At 43.4% G+C, this 9654-nt stretch overlaps 1 protein-coding gene across 1 annotated transcript in view; it reads right to left on the bottom strand.

The window, feature by feature from the left end:
- Positions 1 to 9077, bottom strand: part of ncoa1 (nuclear receptor coactivator 1) — a 99895-nt gene extending 90818 nt beyond the window's left edge. The window contains exon 1 of the mRNA XM_034162564.1: positions 8512 to 9077. The gene's annotated coding sequence lies outside the window, so the exon portion shown is untranslated. The remainder of the gene's footprint in view (positions 1 to 8511) is intronic.
- Positions 9078 to 9654: the final 577 nt, after the last annotated feature.

Here is a 9654-nt window from a genome sequence, read left to right as displayed (position 1 = left end):
AGAGCCTTCAGCTTTCAGGCTCCTCTCCTGTGGAACCAGCTCCCAATTCAGATCAGGGAGACAGACACCCTCTCTACTTTTAAGATTAGGCTTAAACTTTCCTTTTTGCTAAAGCTTATAGTTAGGGCTGGATCGGGTGACCCTGAACCATCCCTTAGTTATGCTGCTATAGACGTAGACTGCTGGGGGGTTCCCATGATGCACTGTTTCTTTCTCTTTTTGCTCTGTATGCACCACTCTGCATTTAATCATTAGTGATCGATCTCTGCTCCCCTCCACAGCATGTCTTTTTCCTGGTTCTCTCCCTCAGCCCCAACCAGTCCCAGCAGAAGACTGCCCCTCCCTGAGCCTGGTTCTGCTGGAGGTTTCTTCCTGTTAAAAGGGAGTTTTTCCTTCCCACTGTAGCCAAGTGCTTGCTCACAGGGGGGTCGTTTTGACCGTTGGGGTTTTACATAATTATTGTATGGCCTTGCCTTACAATATAAAGCGCCTTGGGGCAACTGTTTGTTGTGATTTGGCGCTATATAAAAATAAATTGATTGATTGATTGAACTTTTAACGGCTCATGAGAGATTTTGAGGTGATACTGTCGCTTTAAGGACTTCCCACGGTGCGAGACGTCGCGCAGCGCTCTTAGGCGCCGTCATCAGCCTGCTTCAAGCTGAAAACCTCCACATTTCAGGCTCTAATGATCCAGGACGTCGTGAGAGAACAGAGAAGTTTCAGAAGAAGTTGGTTTCAGCATTTTATCCGGATATTCCACTGTTAAAGGAGATTTTTTTAAATGAAAGACGTGCGGACGGGTCGGCACAGGAAAAACACCTCAGTGTTGATAACCATTTGTAAAATCCAGGCGGCTTTTGATGGCTTTCAGTGGAGTGAGTATATGAGAAATTGTTTAACAGCTGGACATGTTCCAACTTGTCCTTAAGGCTTCCAACGGAGGTGTTTTCCTGTGACGGAGCGTCGCAGGGGCTGCGAGCCGACGCTGCAATCCGTCCGCACGCCTTCATTAAAAAAAAATCTCCTTTAACAGTGGAATATCCGGATAAAATGCTGAAACCAACTTCTTCTGAAACTTCTCTGTTCTCTCACGACGTCCTGGATCAATAGAGCCTGAAATGTGGAGGTTTTGAGCTTGAAGCAGGCTGATGACGGCGCCTGAGAGCGCTGCGCGACGTCTCGCACCATGTGCACGAGGGTTCAAGCATGTCTGAATGTCTCTAAAAACATATGAATGAAATCCATATAGTTTTTGAAAAAAATAAAGGACCTATACTTTATTGACAGACCTCATATACACATACACATATATATACATATACATTCATATACGAGGTCTGTTAGAAAACTATCCGGCCTTTTTATTTTTTTTTTTAACTATATGGACTTGAATCATGTGCGCTTGCATCAGCCAAGCTTGAACCTTCGTGCGCATGCGTGAGTTTTTCACGCTTGTCGTTGCGCCATTCGCCTGTGGCAGGCTTTGAGTGAGCACTGGTCCACCCCCCTCGTCGGATTTTCATTGTCAGGGAAATGGCTGAGCGATTGGAGCAGCGCTGAATCAAATTTTTCCAGAAACTGATGCGTTCACTGCGCATCTGTCATTTTAAAATGTCAACAAGCATCGTCTCGTTTCTGCTTAAAACAGCCTCATTTCTGCTTAAAACTGACTTTAGCATGATTTAAGAGGTTTTACCTTGTCATCTGATGGTTAATAATCCCATTAATCCATTTGATCGCTTTGGGTGAATAGACTCTGTCTCAGACAAGATGCTGAGCTCTGAAATGATGCATGCGCAGTGGAGGCAGGCGGAAGATTTGGTCTGCGACACCAGTATGAGCCGCAGCAGCGGAGTGAGAAATAAAGGTGATGCTCCAGATTCTTTAAATATGAAGCACCATGCACACTTCAGCCATAAACCGTCCTCTTGGCTCCACATTCCCTCACTTTTGCTAAATATCACCCGATATCGGCACAAATTCTTTCTAAAGGACCCCTGACACTTGCACAACTTTGATCCATGCACTTGCATGCACTCTGCAATGCATGAGCAAAAACTCATCTTAAACTCAAACTGTGCACAGCTTCATGCAAGTATGCAAAGAAAATTTTGAAATGTTCAAAATCTCCATCATGCATTAATTACATGAACTTCATGTGAACACTGCGCAAACAATTAAAAAACACTGCGTGTGAGTGCGAGTGATTGCATCATACTTTTACAGCAGCTCACAAGAAGGAATGAACATGCAACTGTTTTACCAAGCCATTACAACATAAACATGACAGTTACATTTTTAGACAGTTCCAAATGCTTTCTCCGTGTTTGAGAGAGAAGCTGAAGCTGGAACAGCCCTTTGTGATTCCATAAGCGATTAGAGCAGACCCGGCGCTACGAGGGGGTGTTTGGGAACAACGCCCCCTCACATCATCAACCCCGCCCCCTCGGATGTGAGCGTTATCAAAAAATAAAAAAAGAAAAAGAAATACTGGAAAATATAGCAAAATATTAGTTATTCAATAATATCACGTATTTAACAAATAAACCAAATTAATTAACTAAAGTAATTAATTTTAAAACAAACGGATATGGCATGAATCTGTGTTCAAGTGATTTGATAGGTTGAGGGTTGCGCTCGTCAGTGCGGCAGAGGCTAAGGATCCTGAGTCCAGCGATCATGGCAAGGTGGACGAACTAAAGCATGCTCGATTTATTCAAGCAGTGTCAGAGCTGGAATTCCTGGGATTCATCAAGTCCACCAAGCAAAAGGCAGATCATGCAGCACGACTCACTTGGGGAGGGTGTTAATGCTGCATTTACACATAACGACGACAAGTCACAAATCAATCAATCAATCAATCAATTTTTTTATATAGCGCCAAATCACAACAAACAGTTGCCCCAAGGCGCTTTATATTGTAAGGCAAGGCCATACAATAATTATGTAAAACCCCAACGGTCAAAACGACCCCCTGTGAGCAAGCACTTGGCTACAGTGGGAAGGAAAAACTCCCTTTTAACAGGAAGAAACCTCCAGCAGAACCAGGCTCAGGGAGGGGCAGTCTTCTGCTGGGACTGGTTGGGGCTGAGGGAGAGAACCAGGAAAAAGACATGCTGTGGAGGGGAGCAGAGATCGATCACTAATGATTAAATGCAGAGTGGTGCATACAGAGCAAAAGAGAAAGAAACAGTGCATCATGGGAACCCCCCAGCAGTCTACGTCTATAGCAGCATAACTAAGGGATGGTTCAGGGTCACCTGATCCAGCCCTAACTATAAGCTTTAGCAAAAAGGAAAGTTTTAAGCCTAATCTTAAAAGTAGAGAGGGTGTCTGTCTCCCTGATCTGAATTGGGAGCTGGTTCCACAGGAGAGGAGCCTGAAAGCTGAAGGCTCTGCCTCCCATTCTACTCTTACAAACCCTAGGAACTACAAGTAAGCCTGCAGTCTGAGAGCGAAGCGCTCTATTGGGGTGATATGGTACTACGAGGTCCCTAAGATAAGATGGGACCTGATTATTCAAAACCTTATAAGTAAGAAGAAGAATTTTAAATTCTATTCTAGAATTAACAGGAAGCCAATGAAGAGAGGCCAATAGGGTGAGATATGCTCTCTCCTTCTAGTCCCGTCAGTACTCTAGCTGCAGCATTTTGAATTAACTGAAGGCTTTTAGGGAACTTTTAGGACAACCTGATAATAATGAATTACAATAGTCCAGCCTAGAGGAAATAAATGCATGAATTAGTTTTTCAGCATCACTCTGAGACAAGACCTTTCTGATTTTAGAGATATTGCGTAAATGCAAAAAGGCAGTCCTATATATTTGTTTAATATGCGCTTTGAATGACATATCCTGATCAAAAATGACTCCAAGATTTCTCACAGTATTACTAGAGGTCAGGGTAATGCCATCCAGAGTAAGGATCTGGTTAGACACCATGTTTCTAAGGTTTGTGGGGCCAAGTACAATAACTTCAGTTTTATCTGAGTTTAAAAGCAGGAAATTAGAGGTCATCCATGTCTTTATGTCTGTAAGACAATCCTGCAGTTTAGCTAATTGGTGTGTGTCCTCTGGCTTCATGGATAGATAAAGCTGGGTATCATCTGCGTAACAATGAAAATTTAAGCAATACCGTCTAATAATACTGCCTAAGGGAAGCATGTATAAAGTGAATAAAATTGGTCCTAGCACAGAACCTTGTGGAACTCCATAATTAACTTTAGTCTGTGAAGAAGATTCCCCATTTACATGAACAAATTGTAATCTATTAGACAAATATGATTCAAACCACCGCAGCGCAGTGCCTTTAATACCTATGGCATGCTCTAATCTCTGTAATAAAATTTTATGGTCAACAGTATCAAAAGCAGCACTGAGGTCTAACAGAACAAGCACAGAGATGAGTCCACTGTCTGAGGCCATAAGAAGATCATTTGTAACCTTCACTAATGCTGTTTCTGTACTATGATGAATTCTAAAACCTGACTGAAACTCTTCAAATAGACCATTCCTCTGCAGATGATCAGTTAGCTGTTTACAACTACCCTTTCAAGAATTTTTGAGAGAAAAGGAAGGTTGGAGATTGGCCTATAATTAGCTAAGATAGCTGGGTCAAGTGATGGCTTTTTAAGTAATGGTTTAATTACTGCCACCTTAAAAGCCTGTGGTACATAGCCAACTAACAAAGATAGATTGATCATATTTAAGATCGAAGCATTAAATAATGGTAGGGCTTCCTTGAGCAGCCTGGTAGGAATGGGGTCTAATAAACATGTTGATGGTTTGGATGAAGTAACTAATGAGAATAACTAAGACAGAACAATCGGAGAGAAAGAGTCTAACCAAATACCGGCATCACTGAAAGCAGCCAAAGATAACGATACGTCTTTGGGATGGTTATGAGTAATTTTATCTCTAATAGTTAAAATTTTGTTAGCAAAGAAAGTCATGAAGTCATTACTAGTTAAAGTTAATGGAATACTCAGCTCAACAGAGCTCTGACTCTTTGTCAGCCTGGCTACAGTGCTGAAAAGAAACCTGGGGTTGTTCTTATTTTCTTCAATTAGTGATGAGTAGAAAGATGTCCTAGCTTTACAGAGGGCTTTTTTATAGAGCAACAGACTCTTTTTCCAGGCTAAGTGAAGATCTTCTAAATTAGTGAGACGCCATTTCCTCTCCAACTTACGGGTTATCTGCTTTAAGCTACGAGTTTGTGAGTTATACCACGGAGTCAGACACTTCTGATTTAAAGCTCTCTTTTTCAGAGGAGCTACAGCATCCAAAGTTGTCTTCAATGAGGATGTAAAACTATTGACGAGATACTCTATCTCCCTTACAGAGTTTAGGTAGCTACTCTGCACTGTGTGGTATATGGCATTAGAGAACATAAAGAAGGAATCATATCCTAAACCTAGTTACAGCGCTTTCTGAAAGACTTCTAGTGTAATGAAACTTATTCCCCACTGCTGGGTAGTCCATCAGAGTAAATGTAAATGTTATTAAGAAATGATCAGACAGAAGGGAGTTTTCAGGGAATACTGTTAAGTCTTCTATTTCCATACCATAAGTCAGAACAAGATCTAAGATATGATTAAAGTGGTGGGTGGACTCATTTACTTTTTGAGCAAAGCCAATAGAGTCTAATAATAGATTAAATGCAGTGTTGAGGCTGTCATTCTCAGCATCTCTGTGGATGTTAAAATCGCCCACTATAATTATCTTATCTGAGCTAAGCACTAAGTCAGACAAAGGTCTGAAAATTCACAGAGGAAACTCACAGTAACGACCAGGTGGACGATAGATAATAACAAATAAAACTGGTTTTTGGGACTTCCAATTTGGATGGACAAGACTAAGAGACAAGCTTCAAATGAATTAAAGCTCTGTCTGGGTTTTTGATTAATTAATAAGGTGGAATGGAAGATTGCTGCTAATCCTCCACCCCGGCCCGTGCTACGAGCATTCTGACAGTTAGTGTGACTCGGGGGTGTTGACTCATTTAAACTAACATATTCATCCTGCTGTAACCAGGTTTCTGTTAGGCAGAATAAATCAATATGTTGATCAATTATTATATCATTTACCAACAGGGACTTAGAAGAGAGAGACCTAATGTTTAATAGACCACATTTAACTGTTTTAGTCTGTGGTGCAGTTGAAGGTGCTATATTATTTTTTCTTTTTGAATTTTTATGCTTAAATAGATTTTTGCTGGTTATTGGTAGTCTGGGAGCAGGCACCGTCTCTACGGGGATGGGGTAATGAGGGGATGGCAGGGGGAGAGAAGCTGCAGAGAGGTGTGTAAGACTACAACTCTGCTTCCTGGTCCCAACCCTGGATAGTCACGGTTTGGAGGATTTAAGAAAATTGGCCAGATTTCTAGAAATGAGAGCTGCTCCATCCAAAGTGGGATGGATGCCGTCTCTCCTAACAAGACCAGGTTTTCCCCAGAAGCTTTGCCAATTATCTATGAAGCCCACCTCATTTTTTGGACACCACTCAGACAGCCAGCAATTCAGGGAGAACATGCGGCTAAACATGTCACTCCCGGTCCGATTGGGGAGGGGTCCAGAGAAAACTACAGAGTCCGACATTGTTTTTGCAACGTTACACACCGATTTAATGTTAATTTTAGTGACCTCCGATTGGCGTAACCGGGTGTCATTACTGCCGACGTGAATTACAATCTTACCAAATTACGCTTAGCCTTAGCCAGCAGTTTCAAATTTCCTTCAATGTCGCCTGCTCTGGCCCCCCGGAAGACAATTGACTATGGTTGCTGGTGTCGCTAACTTCACATTTCTCAAAACAGAGTCGCTAATAACCAGAGTTTGATCCTCGGCGGGTGTGTCGTCGAGTGGGGAAAAAACGGTTAGAGATGTGAACGGGTTGGCGGTGTACACGGGGGCTTCTGTTTAGGGCTACGCTTCCTCCTCACAGTCACCCAGTCAGCCTGCTTTCCCGGCTGCTCGGGATCTGCCAGGGGGAACTAACGGCGGCTAAGCTACCTTGGTCCGCACCCGACTACAGGGGCCTTGCTAGCTGTAGAATTTTCTACGGTGCGGAGCCGAGTCTCCAATTCGCCCAGCCTGGCCTCCAAAGCTATGAATAAGCTACACTTATTACAAGTACCATTACTGCTAAAGGAGGCCGAGGAATAACTAAACATTTCACACCCAGAGCAGAAAAGTGTGGGAGAGACAGGAGAAGCCGCCATGCTAAATCGGCTAAGAGCTAGTAGCTACGCTAAGCTAGCGGATTCCTAAAAACACGCAAAGTGAATAATGTGTAAATAATTTAGAGGTGATTCAGAGCAGAAGGAGTGCTTTAGTTAAGGCACGTAAAGATTACACTGGGAAACAAATCGTAATCTAGATAACTAGACCAATCTAACTGCGCAGATTAAACAGATAACAGATACAGAAAAACACCGCTGTGCTCCGGAACAGGAAGTGATACAATACCGCAGTGAGAGCCAACCACCAGTAACCAACCACAAATGCCACGAAGTACACATTCTTGGCCGCTGATCACAAATGTGATGATTCGGGGCAGAGGCGTCAGGTCCCCTCCGGTGTGCACTTTTTTTTTTGGGGGGGGGGGGCAACCCCCTTAATATTTTTTTCCTGGCGCCGGGCTTGGATTAGAGGTGTTTTCAACAGCCAACTCGAAGAGAAAATGAGTAATCCACTACGAAATAATTAATTTTATAGTATGCAGCGTCCAGCGCACAATGAGTGGCAATGGGGGGAACAAAGTGCGGCATCCAGCTGGGAACACAGCAGGTGGAATCGTCACAATGACATTTGTGTAAGCGCGGATCAAAGTCATGCAAGTGTCAGGGCATCTTAACTAGCCACTGTTTTGGACACTGAATTTTTTGCCATCAACATAGCTAATCAGGTGCTAAAAATCTGTGGGAAATCGGTTTAATTCCCAAAGCAGTGGCTCCTGCAGGTTACCTGTCCTGTACAATTCCCCTTGAACTTCCCCTTCTCAGGTATGAAAACCAGTCAGATGACTTCAGCCAATCAAATGTTGGCATGCATCAAACTTAACCAATCAGGCATAGACAGAGAAGAGAGACGTCAAGTGAAAGTGCAGAGTACTTGGTGGTCTCTAATTTAAAACTAGAGTTGTACCAATGAGAAATAAAGGCTACCAATAAAAATATGATCCAAAAACGCTTAATTTTATTCATGAGATCCGAGATGCATGACAGATTAAAACCAAAAACCGTCTTTAAACGTGTTACCAAACATTAATAACATGGCTTTCCCGATTTCGCCAGAATAGAATAAATTACTGCGACGCGTTTAGGCCATTCGAAGGATCATACAGAACAACATCCTGGAAAGTACGATAAAGCAAAACAGTGTTTTGTTGTGATTGGAAAACACGTCAGCTCAGCGTGAGTTAGTGACATAATCCTGGAACGATCGACAGCAGGCCCGGTGTGTTTACATGCTCCTCGCTGCAGAATGACATGTTGCGGTGTTGTCTCTTACCTGCTCTGTCGACCGTTCAACTTGTAAACAGCGATGCTTCCACGGGGATCTTCCTCCAAAGTTGTCACGATGGATGATTAATTTCCACGCAAACGTGCAGCTTCACATACAACGAGCTAGTTAGCCAACTTAGCTAAACACCTGAACTCGCGTCAGATGTGTGGCTTTTTTTTTTATCCGCCGTTACTATGACCATTCCACGCAATCATGGCAATCACATCTGCACGAAAAGCGGGTAAAAGTTGCGTAGTAAGCCGGCCTGTTATCGGACTTGGCGTCAGCTTTGATGTTGACAAACAAACCTGCGTGGTCACAATTTGACTTCAAGCTAGCTAACGCTAGGCATCTAGCGCCATTAGCTTACCAGCTAACCAGTTCTGCCGAAAAAGCCTTTTCCCCACTATAAACTTGAATTGTAGGGGCAGCAGCAAACCGTACGCAACTCCGAGAATCGTTTGTGGCTGATTTCTGCGTTTCAGCGACGGCGGCATAGCGTTTTCAGATCTAAGTTGTGGCTTTGGCCTCTCCTCTCCGCCATTTCCAATCTCGCAACACAAACAAACAGGGCTGCTCGTGCGTGTCGCTGCCCGATTTGCGCCGGATTTACAGTGCGCATGCGTGAGCCGGTCCGTCACCTCCCCCCAACATTTTATTTAAACTTTAGAAATTGAATCGACCTAAATCTGTGCGTCTGTTCCATGTAAATTAGTCTGTCCGGCAAAAACTAAAAAAAAAAAAGAAAAACACACACATGATTAGTCATTGTTTTCAAACAACACATAAAGGCAGTGGCTGTTCGTACGAAATGATATAAGTTAGAGGTGGGCGGATCGATCCTAATATCGATAATATGGATACCAACGCTGGTATTGATATTGAATGATCCTCGTGTAAAAAGATCGATACTCAAGCTTTTTTCTCTCCCGCACGCACTGACTGCTGCATACGCAGATTCATCAAAATCTACTCTCTGTCTGTAAGAGCAGCACTGCGCTGTGTCACACAACAAGGAGCAGCGCACCCCCCCCCCCCCGTCTTTTGTTGCACCATCACGTGGCTCAGCGGTGCAAGCCAACAGCCATGCAGGTAGGCTCAGCCTGGCCCGCCCACTCAGCGCTCTCCTCGAATCAGCCCTCTACCTCA

Source organism: Thalassophryne amazonica, chromosome 21 (assembly GCF_902500255.1).
Source record: "Thalassophryne amazonica chromosome 21, fThaAma1.1, whole genome shotgun sequence".
NCBI classification, from domain to species: Eukaryota; Metazoa; Chordata; class Actinopteri; order Batrachoidiformes; family Batrachoididae; genus Thalassophryne; species Thalassophryne amazonica.
Note: the sequence above shows the minus strand (reverse complement) of the source record. Positions and strands in the feature narration are given on the sequence as shown.